The 18,105-nt window shown below is 42.0% G+C and overlaps 1 protein-coding gene across 1 annotated transcript in view; it reads right to left on the bottom strand.

The window, feature by feature from the left end:
* Nucleotides 1-18,105, bottom strand: part of sorcs3a (sortilin related VPS10 domain containing receptor 3a) — a gene marked incomplete at its 3' end in the record, with an annotated part of 139,572 nt that overhangs the window by 84,382 nt on the left and 37,085 nt on the right. The window lies entirely within an intron of this gene.

The following is an 18,105-nucleotide window of genomic DNA, read 5'->3' as shown; positions in this document are numbered from 1 at the left end:
AAATCGAAGAACAGACACATTCTTTATTGTTCTTGGATACACAGCGTTTCCAGGACACAGATGAATAAGATAAACAAGGAGAACTTATAGTACAATGGTATTTTGCTATTGCAGCAACAGCAGAAACTGAGGTAAAAGCTCAACCAACAACATTTACATGCTCCGATAGTACCGAAACAGTGTATGCATGGCTTATGTGGAAGAGAGTGAAGACAGCGATATATTCTGAAGAGAAATATACTGTACTGGGAGACAATGTGTTTACAAATCCACAACCATCTGGCTCGCAGTGTTATTAGCGATCGACATCCGCCTTCGGCTCATGTTGTTTATTCCAAGGTTGAGTCTTGTTGTGAAATAAATTCAAAAACATGGAAACAGAGTGAATTTCTCAAACCTCAATCATGTTCATGTATAGAGGTTATTTTCATACATCAGTAGTTGTTCGTTTTTTTCATCACGTTTCCTCTGACTAAATGACTCCGGCTCTTATTTATTTGCATAATTGTCTCTCGTTAGCAGCTCCCCCCTCCCGCGACCCCCCCACCCCGCCACTGTTGTGTGAAACATATGTTTCCTTAAAGGAACCTGACAAGCTTGACTTGAGTCACTGCTTCGCTGGGAGGTGATTCAGTAAAGCTCCGTCTTGCCTTGACTGACTAGCGTTAACAGCTCGAGCTCCATAAGAAAAATGAAATATGTAAAATAAAATAAAAAATAAATAAATAAAAACAGTTGGTATCCTTGACCCCGGTGATCCTATGTACAGGACTTCCAGAGCTTCCAGCCGGCCTGGTTGATTGACCTCTGTAACCCAGGGCAGCCCACACTAGCCTGGGCAGCCCTACGGACGAGTCTCTTTTTTCCCTGGGCCCAGCTGATTGTTCTCTCTTGGAGAGATGGTGCCACATAGCCCGGAGCTCCTCCTCCTAAGATTGCGAGCACATGGTTCAGGGCAAGCAAAATTGCACTGCCAGAGAGGGCAGAGGAGAAAAAAGAAAACACTAAGAAAATTGGATTCTTGCCATACCGGTAAAATGCAGAAGTCTACTTGTCTTTGTGTACAGTATTTGTGTGTTTGTGTGTGTGTGTGTGTGTGTGTGTGTGTATGTGTGCGTGTGCTGGCATATGTGTGTGTGTGTGTGTGTGTGTGTGTGTGTGTGTGTGTGTGTGTGTGTGTGTGTGTGAGCTTGCTTGTGTCTATGATTGCGTGTGTCTATGAGTGCATGCGTGTTTGTGCTTTCCTGAGGGTAAGTTTTGTCAGACGAGCGTTGTCACCCCTGCTCGGGGGCAGTACAAGGAGCAGTCCTCCGCCATGACAGTTTGGATTTGAAATTCATATTGAATAACTGGGGCACCAGCTGAAACATAGAGAATACATTTGTCTTGTCTGTTCTTATACCCCTCATGAAAATCTTGTCTCAAAAAGGTCCTGCTCACCCAACCACAAACAGAATGCAAAAGGCAAATGCATATATACTGTAGGACTGTTCGAATGCATATATACTGTAGGACTGTTGCAAGAAACACAATTGGTTGACTCACACAATTGGTTGATATGGTACTCACTCTAATCCTTTTGTTGTCCAATTTAATAAACAGACTAGGCAACAGAGCAGTTTCAATTACACAGTTTCAAGGGGACACCGTTTCAAGAACACGCTCCCCTTCTCAGACCCCAATTGACCCGCAATTAACAGAAGAAAATGTCAGTTGTGCTACACCTCCAACACCCTCGTTGTCTTGCAATTAACCAACTGTGGCGAAAACATGGTATTAGCATAACCAAATGTCCCATGTCCACGGAGATCAATTGAAAGTGCCAAATGCAATTTTGAATACTGATTTAGTAGCTCACAGCGTGCTAACTATAGCCGCTAATGACTTTTTGAAGAAACCAGTTCATCCACTCTGCAAGCAGTAAGTAGTTTAATTGTATTAGCACCCAAATTGCTGGGGGTCAATGCTATGCGGCTTTGGTACGTAACAAACGCAACTAAATTAAACCTGCTTTTCTACTGCGAATACTGAGTGAAAGCCTAATCCCCCAGGAGAAGAATTAGCACAGAGAAAACTAAATAAATAACACCTCAAATGCTTCTGTCCCAGGCTGTGACAACATTAAAGGTACATTAGCCAGATGCCAAAGATTTGGGGTGTGGGGTAAAGCATAAATACGTTGTCTGTTTCTCAATAAAGTTTTCTTTAGACACCTGTATAGCTAGTGAGACTTTTGTTTATACAGAATGTGTTTTTTTATACAACACGACAGTCTATTCTCTAGTCCAAGGTTCCAGTATGACTCTCATCTGAAGGGCATGCTAAGTCAAAATCCCCGCACCAAGTACTCAAGTCAATACTACTGTTAATAAATCCCTCTGAAGCCACACTTCTGAACAACTCCTCTACTATCTAACCACCAACCCCACCCCCCACCCCCTCCCCGTCAGAGCAACAGCATTTTGCCTCTGATTGCACAGAGCTCTCCCCCGGTGTTCTCCAGCAGAGACAGCGTGAGTCAGAACCGAATCTAAACAAGGCGGCGAGCCTGCAAACAAATGTTGGATGACACCCAAAGCAGATGACACCCAAAATGGCAGCCGAAGCCGATCATTATCCGAAAGTGATTAATTCTCCCCTCCCGCCTTTCAGTAATGTGTCAGCCGCCAAGCAATTACTCCATCAAGTGGAGAGAGGCCTGTTTGATGGCTCTCTTCGTGCAGCCTGAACAGCAGCCATGTGAAAAACACAATTCTTTTCCATGTCACAATCACCTTGACTGACGCATATACGGCTATTGAGCGGTGGATCTAAGCAGTTTTCAAACGGGCCCACAACAATTAAATGATATGATATACAGTAGAATGACTGTATGTGTTTGTGTGTGTGCGACCGTCGCCTCTAATTGCCTTCTAAATGCAATTAACTCCTACAGTGCTCTGTCATCTTACAGTATTCCGATATTTGGGTCTGTGAGGATGTGAGGCATACACTGCGATACAAAGATAAACAGAGCGCCTTTAGCCGTCTGTATATACAAGCCGAGTGAAAATACTATAATGTCAAGCCCCCATGTCAGGCTTAAATAACGTGCCAAGCATGAAGCAGAAGGGCAGCCACTGGAAGGGGCGAGTAGTTGAATGAGCTCCTAGCGCACGTCTCAGCCTGCTAACACAGTCGGGAAGGAGGGAGCGACTGTGTGTGTGTGTGTGTGTGTGTGTGTGTGTGTGTGTGTGTGTGTGTGTGTGTGTGTGTGTGTGTGTGTGTTTGTGTGTGCGCCGGTACTGACTGTTCAAATGTCTGTTTGGTAACTGTTTGGTTGTGTCAGCTGGGGTGGAAGGGGAGATATATCTCATTAAAGTTTCACACCTGAAAATGCTCTGTGCTTTCAGCTCGAGCGCTAACACGCGAACGCTGTTCTCTCTGCACTAACGATGCTCTCTTCACACACACCCAGGACATGATAGGATCCCGTTTGGCCTCAAGTTGATAGAGGCCATTTCCCCCATTAAACATTCTTAATCGATTTCTCTCATTCACTACAAAGAGTGATATACTGTATATACGCTGTAGGCACTAGGCAAGGCCAAGGTCAACCCTCAAACTGCCTCTTTGAATACTTTCTCTTGTAAACAAAGATTGTCGATGGGGGAAAGAGACTGATAGTTCTGACAGAATGAAATAACATGTAAGGATAGGTCTTGAGCTGAACGGTACACCTGGGCTCTTTATTGCCCGTACAGAACACCGGAGTTGTCTAACGTTACCAAGGTATTCCTCCGGGACATTGAGCTTCTTTTTCGGCATCTCTCTCTCTCACCCCTCTGTCTCTCTCTCCCCTCTGTCTCTCTCTCATCCTCTCATACCCCGCCCATCTCTTCCTTCTACCTTCTCTCTCTCTCTCTCCCTCCATCCATGTTTTTCTCCAGTGTCCTCCCTCTCCCTTCCCTGCCCTCCTCTCCCTCCCTCACTCCCCCCTTTCTCCAACTCTCCTTTCCCCTCTCCCTCCCCAAAGCAGAAAGGGAGTGAGTGTGTATAGAGTGTTAAACTTATAGTACACTGCCTGAAGCATCCCTTATTAAAATCTATGTAAATTTACTGAATGCTCGTTAAAGCAGAATGGGGATACTTATTTAATATTAATTAAACGTGTCCACGGAATGTGGAGTGAGAGCGTTTTTCACCGATCACAACTATTGGATTTGCTCATCATGCTTGTTCATATCGCATCGCACATACAGTACAGAGCCCACCCAAAACACAAACCATTGTAATGAGAAATTGAAGTCTGGAGATATTGAGGCTGTAACCTCTCTAATAAACAGAGATGCATTATCTTAAATTAGTCTCACTATGTCCTGCAGGCATTCCTATATAATTCTAATATGTATATAAATATGCCCATCTTTATCCCTAGCTTTTACAGAGCGGCTCCCATTCCATCCGACAGTCACCAGGTGTGATAGAGAAGTGTTACAACAACCAGGATTCTAAAATGTGGCGACAGTAGTTCAGAGGAAGAGTTGTAGAACAAGCTAGAACATGTTCTATTTACAGTACGTGGCCTAGCTGGAGGCCCAGAGAAAATATGCAACCATGAACTCCATCGCAATGGAGACCATCGCTCCAGCAGACCCTACTACAGAAGGTGCAGGTGTTGAAAGTAATTTGATGATCTGGATGTTGTTATAGCTAACACAAGTGACCACACCCAATTATAGCCAACTGTACTGTAAACTGTTTTTTTCTTGGCACTGTAATGGTGACAGGTGGTGTGGATTAGTACTCACACTTGTTTGTAGCCTACCATTCCATCCCAACAAATAAGGGAAACATAATTCATATGCTGTGTGCTTCTCTGAGATGTCTTGTGCTGTTGCGTTATGCTGAATTATGATTTTTTACATAACTTGGATTTATATAGCGCCTTTCATAAAACCCAAGGACGCTTTACAATTCTGCAGGAAATGGTCAGACGGACAAAACAGAAACCAAACAAAACAAAAGAGAAACAGTGACTAGGGGCCAAAGGCCTTGGTGAACAGATGGGTTTTGAGGGCGGATTTGAAGGAGTCCAGGGTGGGGGCATTGCGGATCACTATGGGGAGAGAGTTCCAGAGGGTAGGTGCAGCCACGCTGAAGGCTCTGTCCCCGAAGGTCTGTAGGTTGGTGCGGGGGGGTGGACAGCAGGCCCATGTCTGAGGTCTGCATGTTACGTATGTAAGGCAACAACTTATTTTAATCACTTTATTCTCTCCTCAGCAGTGTGATTCTGGGTGGAAGACATAACTTGTCTTCTTGGTGTCTGAAATTCTTTTAGACCTCTTCAAATAGTAGCAGTCAAGTCTACCGCTACTTTTTCTTTCTATTTTTGATATCAGGATAATTTGTTTACAGAAAGAATACACATTTCCTTAAAAAATTACAAATACAAAACACAATATGAATTTAGACATCTGAAACTGAAAGCTATTTACATATGTGTACACATGTGGAGCAACATACCTGGATGGAAGACATACAAAAAATTACTTAAGTCTTCCTGGTGTGTGCAATTCTAGACCTGCGTATGCAAAATAAAATACAATATACATTTTGACACCGTCTGAGCTAGCAACCAGAACCAGAACACAGAAGTGTGAAACGTTGCTAGCCATCACAATACATGTAAAAACAAATAGCATAATACATCAACATTGTCACCTTAACTTACAGGGTTCTCCACACAAATAATAAAATACAAGGAGCATTTTACACAGTACACGTGCCTTTTCAAATAGGCCTAGTTGCAGTCAAGTCTACATCACTACTACTGGGTACGGCAACACCACAAGGACAAAACACACGCAGACCTGCAGTACACCACAACTCCAACGGGGCTCCACATAACAACAACTAATACTGGCTAGGGCTGCTCAAATACAGCGAAACTCATATAGGCTACTCATACATATACATATGTCTAACTCTGTTACAGTTACATCAGCCCGTCTGAGGCAGAAACGTTTGTTCTTCGGACGTGGCAGTACCATGCTGTAGATACCAGCAGAGGCTGATGGAGGTAGAAATCGGAGAATGGGCTCATTGTAAATGTATGAAATGGAATGAGGAATGGTAGGTGTCAAACGTGTGGGTGCACGTGTGTTTGATACCACTCCGTATTCCATTCCAAGCATCATCCATGTCCTCCGATTTCTAGCTCCACCGACCTCCACTGATAGATACAGCAAAAATCTAGAAAACCTCCCTTGCTGTGTGTGTCTTCAGTGTTTTCAGTACACTCTCTTTACTTGTGTCGTCTGACATTTTCCAGAGCAAGGTCACGAACGGCTGAGCTTTCCTGCCCCGCAATATCCCATCTTTTTTTCTTTTTTTTCCCCATGGTGCATCTGTCTCTTGGGCTTGGCCCTGGAGTAACTCAAGTGAATCAAACGCTATCTGGCTGCCCTAGAGAATCCGTGACGGGGTTTGAGCGTGCCACAGAGAGGAGGAGAGAGGGGATAAGAGACTAAAGGCAGCCTAGGCAGACCTAGTCTCTTGCTCTGTTCTATCTTATCTGAGAGAGAGAGAGAGAGGGAAAGGGAGAGGGGGAAGAGAGGAAGAGAGCGAGAGATGGGGGGGAGAGAGAGAGATAAAGAGGAAAAATAGAGTAAGAGAGATTAAGAGAGGTACAGAGAGAGAGAGACTTTGTCCTTCTCCCCATCGACTTTGAACTATAACCCTTCAACATCACTACATATCATGTACCGATCCCTATATGGCAGTGGACTGGAATACAGTGAAAACATAGGAATGTGATACTGATGTGTAGTTAAACTAGGGCTTTGCACTGGTCTAATGCAGTGGGTTTCTATTCAATTATACTGCAGCCATGGGAACCCACAAAACAGCATGTTTTAGCTGTATCCCCAGCACTAACACACATTAAAATCATCAACTAATCATCAAATCCTTGATTAGTTGAGTTACTGTTGTCTTACTGGGGTGGGTTAAAAACCAGTGTTCATCAAGACTGAAAACATTAGCACTGTAAGCTAAGGCTTAGGGAAAGACCACACAGTAGGCAAGTCCACAGTTAGAAGTCAGCAGATGTCGTAAATTCAGCCTCTGAAGTGAGGTTACATTAATCTAATTAGAAATAATCCTCAACGTCTCCTCTGACCGCCTCTGCCACGACAAATTTGAATACTGCCCGTTTCCATGTAACCACTGACACATCATGATTAGCCAGACATCTTGCGCTTTATTGTACAAATGAGTGACAGGAATTAGTTTGAGTCTGTCATTATATTTTCCTTTTCTCTCTCTCTCTCTCTCTCTCTCTCTCTCTCTCTCTCTCTCTCTCTCTCTCTCTCTCTCTCTCTCTCTCTCTCTCTCTCTCTCTCTCTCTCTCTCTCTCTCTCTTCTCTTTCTCTCTCTCTCTCTCTCTCTCTCTCTCTCTCTCTCTCTCTCTCTCCTTCCCTCACACACAGCTCTGGTAATTGTATCCGTTCCAGAGAGAGGAGGAGAGGGAGTCTTTAACCACAGGTGTACCTGGAATGTCATTGCAAATATCCTCAGAGGTGACATGACATGCAGACAGCGGGATAGGTGATTAACACAAGACTCCATCCTAAACTCTTAATTTAGTTTTTTTTCTCTCTGACACCTCCTGTCAGTAGGTGCTGACTGGTGGGAAGAATGGCTTGCGTGTTGCAGAAGCATAATCATAATTAGGGCTGGGTTACTAATAGTGTAGTGTAGGTGCACTCCAAGCATCAAGGATCAGTCAGGTGGAATTAAAAATGCAATATGTTGTCATTTTAGGGCTGTGAGATATGGATGAGGCTCGGGAGGTGACGATCGAAGGGGGGGATTGGTTGCTGTCATCAATCAATGAAGTGATCTATTGGCTGGGTTGCTATATAACCCCGGCGGTAAATACAGGCGGAGACTGTGAGGGCCGCTCCCATTAACATCTGACAACGCCGTGTCAGGGTGGTAGACGATGTGTGATATCGTTCCTCGCCACCATCCATTACTGTTATTGTTTACTTGCCTCTGGTATGATGGATCGGCCATTTTGTAGAGTCGGTTTAGGCAGTTGTTTTTTTTGGTTTTTGTTCTCTCTTTGCTTTCTCCTATTCATGTTTTTCATGATAAACAATGGGAAAGGGTAATTGATTCCTATGCAAATCAGAGACCCAATCAGAGACCCTATAAAAACAAAGATATGAATTCCCAAATTACATAAACTATTATCTTTGCATTAAGATGGATTCACTTCAACTTATTGGGTGATTTGTTGATGACATTTTTTGCATTAAATTAGCTACATTTCAATACAAACTGGAAAAATGTAGGTGTTCTAAAACGTTTGACCAGTAGGTCAATATTGAATAATATCAAATATGGTTTTGGAACACGTTTTGATTGGTCAGGGACTGGTCCTCCACACACCTCACATTCATTTATTGATCTAAAGCCAGCCTTTTTTTACCCTACCACTGGGATATTCGCAGACCTGATATGCCCACAATTTAGTTCTTTAAAAACGCACCGTGAGCGATAGCATCATGCCATAACGATTGCATGTGGGTTCTTATAATATAGCCCCTAACCTTGTATGACTCTGTCCATCACATTTCCATTTCCATTGTGTGTCATAAATGATTTCCTCCCTGTTGCGATAATCTGTAATTTATTCAAAAGGAACTAAATTAATATCTAACTTTATTATCTCCAATTCAAAACAATTCAAAACATGACAACGATTAAATATTAATAGTTTTTTGGGGCTGTAAAAAACAAGCAAAGTGATTTCCTGTTAATTGTGATGAGATTAAATCCTAGGTGATTGAAGTTAATGTTTTAAGAGTGTAATCTTTTACAGCAGAACCCACAAAAGGATGCCACAGAGGTTTACAGCATAGACACACACACACACACACACACACACACACACACACACACACGCACGCACACACACACACACACACACACACACACACACACGCACGCACACACACACACACACGCACACACACACACACACACACACACACACACACACACACACACACACACACACACACACACACGGTCACACACACACACACCCTCTTCAGACATGATTGAACTCAAGCTTAGAAGCACTGGCTCGTCATCTGTTATGGGTCACTTGTAGTGGGCATCAACCAGTACCAATAGTGAGGTCTTAGTCCGGATAGAACAAACAAGTTGTGCCACGTATCACACTGGTGTGATTCATTCTGACATTGGGCATCCAGTGGCCTCCTAGGGCATGTCTGATGAGTCACAGCTGCAGAACCAGACAGGGCCTGGGCTGGGGTGGAGAGGAGCTCGGAGGGACAACCAACAGGTTCACAGACAGAGCTGTGGTCACCTAGGGAGAGGGGATGGGGGTCAGTTATTTATGGATGCTGGCGTAGCGGAGGTGGTTCAACGGAGGAATGCCGCTGAGGAGGACTTCAGCTCGGCAGGATCATGTAGAACGCAAGGGTTTGTGTGTAGATTCAGAGAGATATGTTCACGTAGGCCCCCGGAGCTGACCACTTCAGACTTTATCTCAGCAGGTTAATACAGAATACAAGGTATACATACGCATGTGGAGTTGGAGTTAAGGGAGTTGGGTTCCCCAAAGTTGTGGAGCTAATCTTGGAGCTTGATATCCATGCTAGCTCCTAGAGATAGCCGGCTAATGCAGTCGTGAGTCACGTTGACGACCAAGCATTCTAGAATAGCAGAGAACTCAGAGTAATTAGACTATCACATGTTGACATGGGTCTGTGTAGTCTTTGTGTCAGATGTGACTTCAAATGATTGTCTAACATACATTACAGACCCGGCTCCTATAAGAGAGAACATGAGGACAAAGAAGAGGAAAAAAAACTAATTTGGAGCAACCTATAGTTATCAAGTATAGTCACTATGTTCTCGTGAGAGACGTTGAATAAACTCATTAGAAGAAGAAAAGGTCACCGTCTTGAAGAGAAAAGAGATAAAAAGGAGATTGACAGACTTTTCACTTAGCAATTCAATTGGGCATGGTAATAAGAAGATGTGGGCCGCTTGCTCTCTTTTTTTCTTTCACTTTTTTGAGATTTCCACAGCATGAGAGAGAGAGAGAGAGAGAGAGAGAGAGAGAGAGAGAGAGAGAGAGAGAGAGAGGGGAGTGCAGGGAGGGAGAGAGAGAGAGAGTGCGATGGAGTTAAAGATGAATAGACACAGTGGGCTGAGGTGCAAGGTTTGTGCCAGAATGGGAGTATGGTGCTCTTTGAAGTGGAAAAAAGGAACAACAACTGAAGTGAAGAAGTATACTTGAGGCAGATAGCAAAGGATGTTTTCAGAAAGATGAATCAACTGCATCCATAGGGTCAATGTTATATCATAACATGACATATTTGTGCTGAAAAACACACGGCTATGTATTAAGATAGAGGAGGGATGACATGCAAGATATGGTGAGGGTCAGAATCGAAACCAGGAACCTTGCAATTCTATGGTCTTCACATTTGTGTGCTAAGCCACTAAGCGCCCCAAGACGGCCTATTATTTGAAATAATCAAATATGAATATGTTGTGTATAATCATCACCTATACAATTCCTTCATCCTCACCATGTCACCAAGGCATCTGACAGTGAAACACTTCAAAAGAGAAAAGATCTTTCTTTCACATACTTCGTGAAAACCACAAACTACAGTGCTCTCAAACACAGTGTGGGAAACGCTGTGGGTCTGGCAGTATAACATAAAAGCATTTTATTTTTTTAAATCGAAAGGATTCATTACCGTTCTACTCATATTTAAGCCCAAGGTAATGCTTAGTCACTACATTAAAATGGGACACAAACTGACACTGCCAGCCGTTTCTGCTTCACTGGGCCCATGCTTTCAGCTGCCACTGTGTTACAGTTAGCCAAAGATCCTATGTCTTCACGATTCCCCACTGAAGAACAATGCATATGGAACTGTGAATCGAACAGTTTAATGAGAGATAAAGACAGAAACAAAATCCACCTCCCATCTGTGTGTAGAGATCAATACATCTCCAGCGATTGTTCTTTTACAGTTTCTGTATATGACAGAGAGGGAAAAAAAAGAATGCATAGACATTCCCAACCCATGATAAACACTCTCGCCATCTGTTCCCAAATCCAATGGATTACCTTTTCAGAGGGAATGTGTGTTGAAATGCCCTGGCTCCATTTTGCCAGTGGCAGAGCTTCCAAAGTGTTTCTTGGCAAGGGCAGCAGGAAACCGAAAACTGGTGTTTGAGACAGTGGAGACCAAACCCTCAGCAGCTTTGAGCATACAGTATGCCAGGTTTTCATGTCTCAATTTTCGCATAATTACTGTCAGAGAATAACCCACAGACTATCGGAATGAGATTTGGAGTTGAAGGTTGGAAACACGTTAACCCCTCCCTTGACATTGTCTTCAAAGAGCACATACACTTCTGATAGTAAATGAAAGAGTTCTCCTGCTCAGAAGCTTGTGATCAGTGAAACTAACATACATGTTTGTCATGATGTATTTCAAAACCCCCCTAACTTATTAGAGCTCGAAGAGAGACTTCTAAGAATGTGCATTGATGCAATTGTGCGTAAACAGTGTCAGCTTAATCCTCACGGAAATATTGAGAGGATTCCACATCAAGTCAGTTCTACATTACCAAGTCATTTTGAACTCTGGTGGATATATTATTTTTGTGATATTTAACGCATTGATACATGATTCACTCTTCGAGAATGGCAAAAGACGGGGGTGAAAAAGGCAGAAACTCGACTACTGGAGAGGGCATACAGTATGTCTGATTTAATGTGCGAGGACAGTGTGGAGGTAGAGGACACCCTCGGGTGGTTGGCAGAGAACAGGAGGAGTCTGCAACCAGCATGATAGAAACCTTTTAACAGAGGACAGAGGCAAAGAAGAAGGGGAGGGAAAACGTGTGAAAGTAGAGTACAAGTATCATCTGCATAGAAGTGATAGGAGGCATCTGGATAGGCAGTGAGATGGCTCAGCGAGTGGGCGTCGAATTAGACAATACAGAGGCCTGAGAATGGAGCCCTGGGGTATGTCGGACCACTGAGGTTAATGAGCACAGAGAAACTCTCCGGGAGTGTAGATGAATGTGATCAGGAGAGAGCTGCACAATAACAGAGAGCTGCACAACAACAAGACATTGAGAGCAGGGTGCAACAATAGGAGTTGAATGAATAAGATCAAGTAGAGTAAAAGTGCTTATACAATCCGGCACATTCAAGGATAACAAAAGGAATGGATTCATATTATTTTCCCCCTTTTGCAGTATAAGATGAATAGCGATTAAATCACTGAGATTTCATGACACTGCGTCATCAGCATTTTTTAGCAAGTTTAGCAAAGTGCAAAACTGATGCAAATCACTTATAGATGGTAGAGTTGTGAAGTACCATTTGAAAACAGCTGAGCAATCCCGAGAGCCTCAACAACAAAGGGATGCAAAAATATATTAGATTGTTGTTTTCACACACATTCATGGGTAGGACATCCTCTCCCACTGTTCTATCCCCCGGTGACTCCCTATGATGGGATATGTGCTAATTTACATGCAAATGAATGGAATATGTAAAGTATTTAAAGCATTTGTGAACGATCTCTACCAGGGTGGAATTTCTGTGTCAGCAGCAGCACGTTCCCCATTTGACGTGAACATCGCTGACATGCAGGCGTATTTTTTATATTGTCATGACATTCAGTAAAATCCAGTTTTGCAGTGGTTGCTTGCAGGATCACGTCAGCTGGGCAAATTGTCTCAATTGGACTGTGTGGTCCCCAAAACGACAACACGGCCTACACTCTTCCCATCCAATTTAACTCATAGCAATAGACTACTACTAAACAAAACAACACAAAGACACTAACACACTGCTTGTCTGGCAAGACATGCAACCTTTGTTAGCCTTTTGGGTGGTTTCCCAAACACAGGTAGTTATCAAATTGTTGAAGCGTGAAGCACTAACAGCTTTGCCTCAGGCTAAGTTCAACCTTTCTCTCTCTGAAAAGGAGATGTCCGCTGAATTTCTTGCTAGACCCTTTCTTTGAGGAGATTAAGAGTGAGCTTTTTGCTTGGTGTGTCAAGGGAGGCCAACTGCGGTTGTGATATTTGTAGACTAATAATCTCTCATGACTCTCCATGACTCCCCACTACCGGCAAAATACCTTTGAATTGACATATTTAACATAGTAGAATATATATAAGATAGTTCATGTAAGTCAGTATTCAGGAATGTTATAACGACCTCTATTTCAAAATCGTATGAAATTCACCATTAAAATACCTGGTACTTGAGTTATACCTGTGTGGTAATATTATAATTACACCAGTGACAATATGAACATGTTATTACATAGTACTTAAGGAATTACTTTGTCATTCTAATGGAGTTGACGGTTCATAGGTGAATTTGAGGGGAGGGTCCACTAAGTTAAGCAATATCATGTAATGGAGTCGCTTCAAAAGTTGATTGAATTGTGTCCTTGTCTATGGACTCATTTCAAGGTAAGGAGCCAAATATGTGATTTTCTAATTTGGGTGAACTATCCCTTCTTTAAACCTCCTATCAGTTAGGTGTAAGTCCCAATTATACCTCAACCAACACAACCAACACATGAATACCTGAGTGATGTTGTCGACTGAGCTATAAATACAACCAACCGTTCTGAGAGTCAGTCACTGCATAGATTTCAATTATAGCAGAGAAACTAAACTGACAGCACAGAACCTACAGTAGCTCCTCTCTAAACCGCTCAATCAATGTGAATACGTTCAGCATTCATCACTCTTTTGTCCAAAAACAAAAGGCCAACAAAACCAGCGAGGGTTGTCTCATGGTCTCCTTGCGGGGCGATTGCATTCATTACAATTCTGCCTATTTTTATTCATGTTGCTGTTGCTTTGGAAGTGGTGCAGTCAAACAGGCTGGTTGAACTCGCACCCTTAAAGTTCTCCATCTTTCTGTCTGGCAGACATGGAAAGCATGTGTTTGACAGCTGATGGCTCTGAGTCTGCTAAAGCGTGTGTCTCGTCCTCGTTCTAATGAGCTAACTGAGACAGATTGTTTTCCTTACCCTTCATTTGACTTTGTGAGGCTCGACAAAACTGTTGCAATTCTGTCGTTTTTTGTTTGTTTTGTTTTTATGTGCCTACTTTGAGGCTAAGGAGACTCGAAAAAAGATCTCATACGGTTATTAAATGAATGTGTTTAGGTACTTTCATCTCTGTCTGGTGTTTCCAGTGGAACTTTCTTTGCTGTGTTTACCGTCTAGACAATCAGTGACATTTAATTTATGTGAGGGTCAAAATAAATTGCTGTATAAATACAAGTAGTATAGAGTCTCATACTGTGTTTATAGTAGTATTAGCAGAAATGTATAGTCATTATACTCATTGTAATGGTACGTGCAGGTCCTAGAGTTTTTCCATAGCACATACCTTTATCAGTCCCAGAGTGGTTTGTTACATGATCAGGACAAACAGCAGACCTGAAAATGTTAGCATTATATGTCATTATACCTATATCCATAGATATTCATTATTTGACCATGCATGATCATACTAGTAGTTGGGGTCAAACCAGGCATTTTAGATACGATTAAAGATCCAACTTTGTAGGGTCATAGTCATACAATAACGTTTTTTCAAATATTCTAAGAAGTTCATCTCACTGACCTCACTCACAAGTGCACTTGGATGGGCTGGAAGGTGGGGGAGATAAACATTGGAGGACGGGCTCATTGTATGGACTATAATTCCTCATTCCATTCCATGCATTACAATGAGCCCGTCCTCTGATTCCAGCCTCCACTGCTCACTGACCTCACTCACAAGTGCACTTGTGATGTCAAGGAGAGCAGGTAATGGATGAAGGTGACCTCCACTTGTTAATAACACACTCCCAAAGCACAAACAGTTAGCAAAGTGTTTTATTTTTGTTATCTTTCGGGGGGGGGGGGGTATTTATGTTGGTGAGATTGTAAAATGGTCTGTTTCGTAGGATGTTGCACTTTGTTTTTCATCTACGTCTGTTTGTCTGTCTTGTGTGGATTCCAAAGAGGAAGTGGAAGCGCGTTTTTAGTCATTCTTATGACACTCTTTGGAACATGCACTCTGTGCCTATCTGTGTTTCTACCAAATTAAAGTGTTTACATCAAGCAAAATGTCATACACAGTATTTCCTGTAATTGTGAATATGTTAATTACTCAAAACATGACACACATGCTAACTTGGGCTAATTTGTCATGTTTTGACTATATACAGTGTGCATTGTTATATAGTTTTTACTTAGATATCCAGGGAGTGCAGGGAGTGCAAGTAATTCAGTCAGTTCTCTGAATTAACTTCATACATCGCCGTTCTCTAGCCCAGTTTATTACTCTTTTGTTGCTGATGTTTTCCTAAGTACATGAATATTGCTAATACTGCCTGGCCCAACCTAGACACAGATACGTCTCTCATTTAGAACCTCCTAGTCTGAGCCAATATGAGTTAATAAACAATTTCTCTTCCCAGAGAACATTCCTATTAATAATGCAGGGGGAGACGATTTATTTCTCTTAACTGGCTTGTCTGTGTAGGTTGCGTATGGCCTTATTCTCAGCCTCCTGTAAGATTCATCTTGATGTTCATTTTCGCTCATATTTCCCCATTATTTCTTACTTTCGAATTGGAGAGGGCAGATTTCCAGGTGGTTTGCAGAGCGTTTTTGACTATTAATAACGAGACCTAAAGTGGAGAGGGTAGAGAGACACATTTAGAGATGAGAGGTATTTTGTAAGGGGACAACCATATGGCACAAATAACAGAACTGAAAACCAAGCGAGCCGGAATATGATGGATGTTGTCTGGTTTAGAAACAGACAAGTGAAGAAATAAGTAATAATAATAATAAATAAAAACAAAAAAACATTCTGGGGCTTTTTTTCAGAGGCAATGGAGCTTGTTATGTTGTTGATGGTGTGAGGCAGTGTACAAACCCCTGCCTCTTGGCTCGGAGCACTATTTTAGCAGAATAGAGTTGAATTATCCATTAAGTACTTGTGGGAGGGTTCGCAACCTCTTCCTTATACACTCCCCCGTTCTCCGTTCAGCTGCCCACGTTGGCAGCCATGGTCAAGGTTTGTGCCTCTGCCTTCGCTCTGTTTTCATATTCGCGGTCCAGGGAAGTCTGCCAGATTGGTTTTGTCTGAATACCCCTTGGTACAGTGTTGTGCAGGTACCGGGGCAGTGTTTGCAAAAAAAATGAAATACCAAATGATGTGGATGTTTCAGTTGCCATGGTGTCTGCTCAACTCTACATTCTGGAATCTCGTAAGAATTCCAATTGCCAAAGCAGCATGGGGTCTGCGGATAGAGGAACTGAAAAATCTACAAATGGAGGGAGAGTTGGCAACATAACGACGGGGATCGTTGAATGAGAACATACATCCCAGTACCTGCACATACTGTAGTCATTAAGATGATTGTGATTCATAGCGTGTTGCTGTGGCTACTTTGTTCCTTGCTCTAAAATACCTCAACAAACTCATCCAACCCTTTCAGCATTCCGTTTGGCATTCAGTTCATTTCTTTTAGGAAAATACAGTGATTTAATGGATGAAAAGCTACAAAAACAACCAAACAAAAAACAACATGAAAGCCTTTCAATTTGTACACACTATCGGAATTCATTATTGCGGTGCATATCCTCAAACACTACTGCCTGTCAGTTTCAATCAGTATTTTCTGATCAAGAAGTACAATACATTCTGGCAGAGTCTGTCAGACTTGATGATGTGCCATTAGTGAGTATGGAATGATTGATATCTTGAAATGGAAGTGTGGCACTGAAAAGAAACATTTACCCTTCGGGCTGAAGGCAGCATTAATAAAACATTAGTAGGAATGAATCGCCAGCCCTGAGAGCTCCAGGTATTTAATGACTGTTATGTTGCATACACGTACAAAAACGTGTTTGGATACCAAACATTCCATTATTGCGTCTGAAAGATTTTAAAGTGAAGTAAGCTGTAAGTAAAAAATACTCTTGGGAACTGTATATCTTTCTTATAAGTTTTCACGCAGCTGTTTGCATCTGTGGACAGTGTTTTAGCGTTCTTTGTTTTCATATGGCTATTTGCAATATCAATCATTAAAACATTTTGTGCGTTCATTTCTATTTAGTTTTTTAAATGGTGTGAAGTAATTATCACTGCAACACATTACATTTTTGCTGTGGAGTGATATTCTTAGCTTGTCGTTTTGTTTACCAGAACATAATTTGCTGAGTTAATTAGTCTGCTAATATTTCAGATTTAATCTATATTCATTGTCCAAACTGCTGTCGCGTTGTATTGTTTCTTTGCATGACAAGTAGTGTCTGACTGAACAATGATAAATTGGTTTCTATATCACACTGTAACCTGAAACAATGCCTTGTCTCCTAAATCCTTGCTGAAATAGTCTGCCCTTGTACAAAGTCCAACTCATTCACAGTCTAGTCTGGAATCCTTTTCCTCTGGACCTCTTTCTTGATGAATGTGCTCTATATCTTTCTTTTAAGATCATTTTGTCATCCGGTGTTGTAGATAATGGTGCTAAATGAAATTGTAAAATAATTTATTAGATTATAATAAATCCTGTTGACCAGGATACAATGATAAAGGCCAGCCATGTATCCAGGACTGTATGTACCCTTAACATTGATAAGAAGAACATCCTGATGAAGGCACTGTATGCGACTAGGCTCCAGGGAAGGCAGAAACCAGAGGACATGCTCATTGTAATTCCTGTCCTCTAATTTCTACCTTCAACAGCCTCCACTGCTAGGCACTTTTGTTATGCATTGACAAAGACAACCAAAGAAGGCAGTCAAAAGAGAACTAGCTCATTCATTTGGTGTATTTTTTCCTCCTATAATTTGCTTCTCATTTGCATTCATTTGGAGACTCAAATCCACTGTGACTAAAAAATAAAATAAAAAATCCCACTCATATTTTTTTCCCAGAAAGGATGATAGTCACAAGTATATCACAATATAATGACTGAGGAGTTGAGTGCAGAGACATGGAGTCCGTAATAAG

This window comes from Nansenia antarctica, assembly GCF_963989245.1.
Source record: "Nansenia antarctica genome assembly, chromosome: 2".
Taxonomy (NCBI): Eukaryota; Metazoa; Chordata; class Actinopteri; order Argentiniformes; family Microstomatidae; genus Nansenia; species Nansenia antarctica.
Note: the sequence above shows the minus strand (reverse complement) of the source record. Positions and strands in the feature narration are given on the sequence as shown.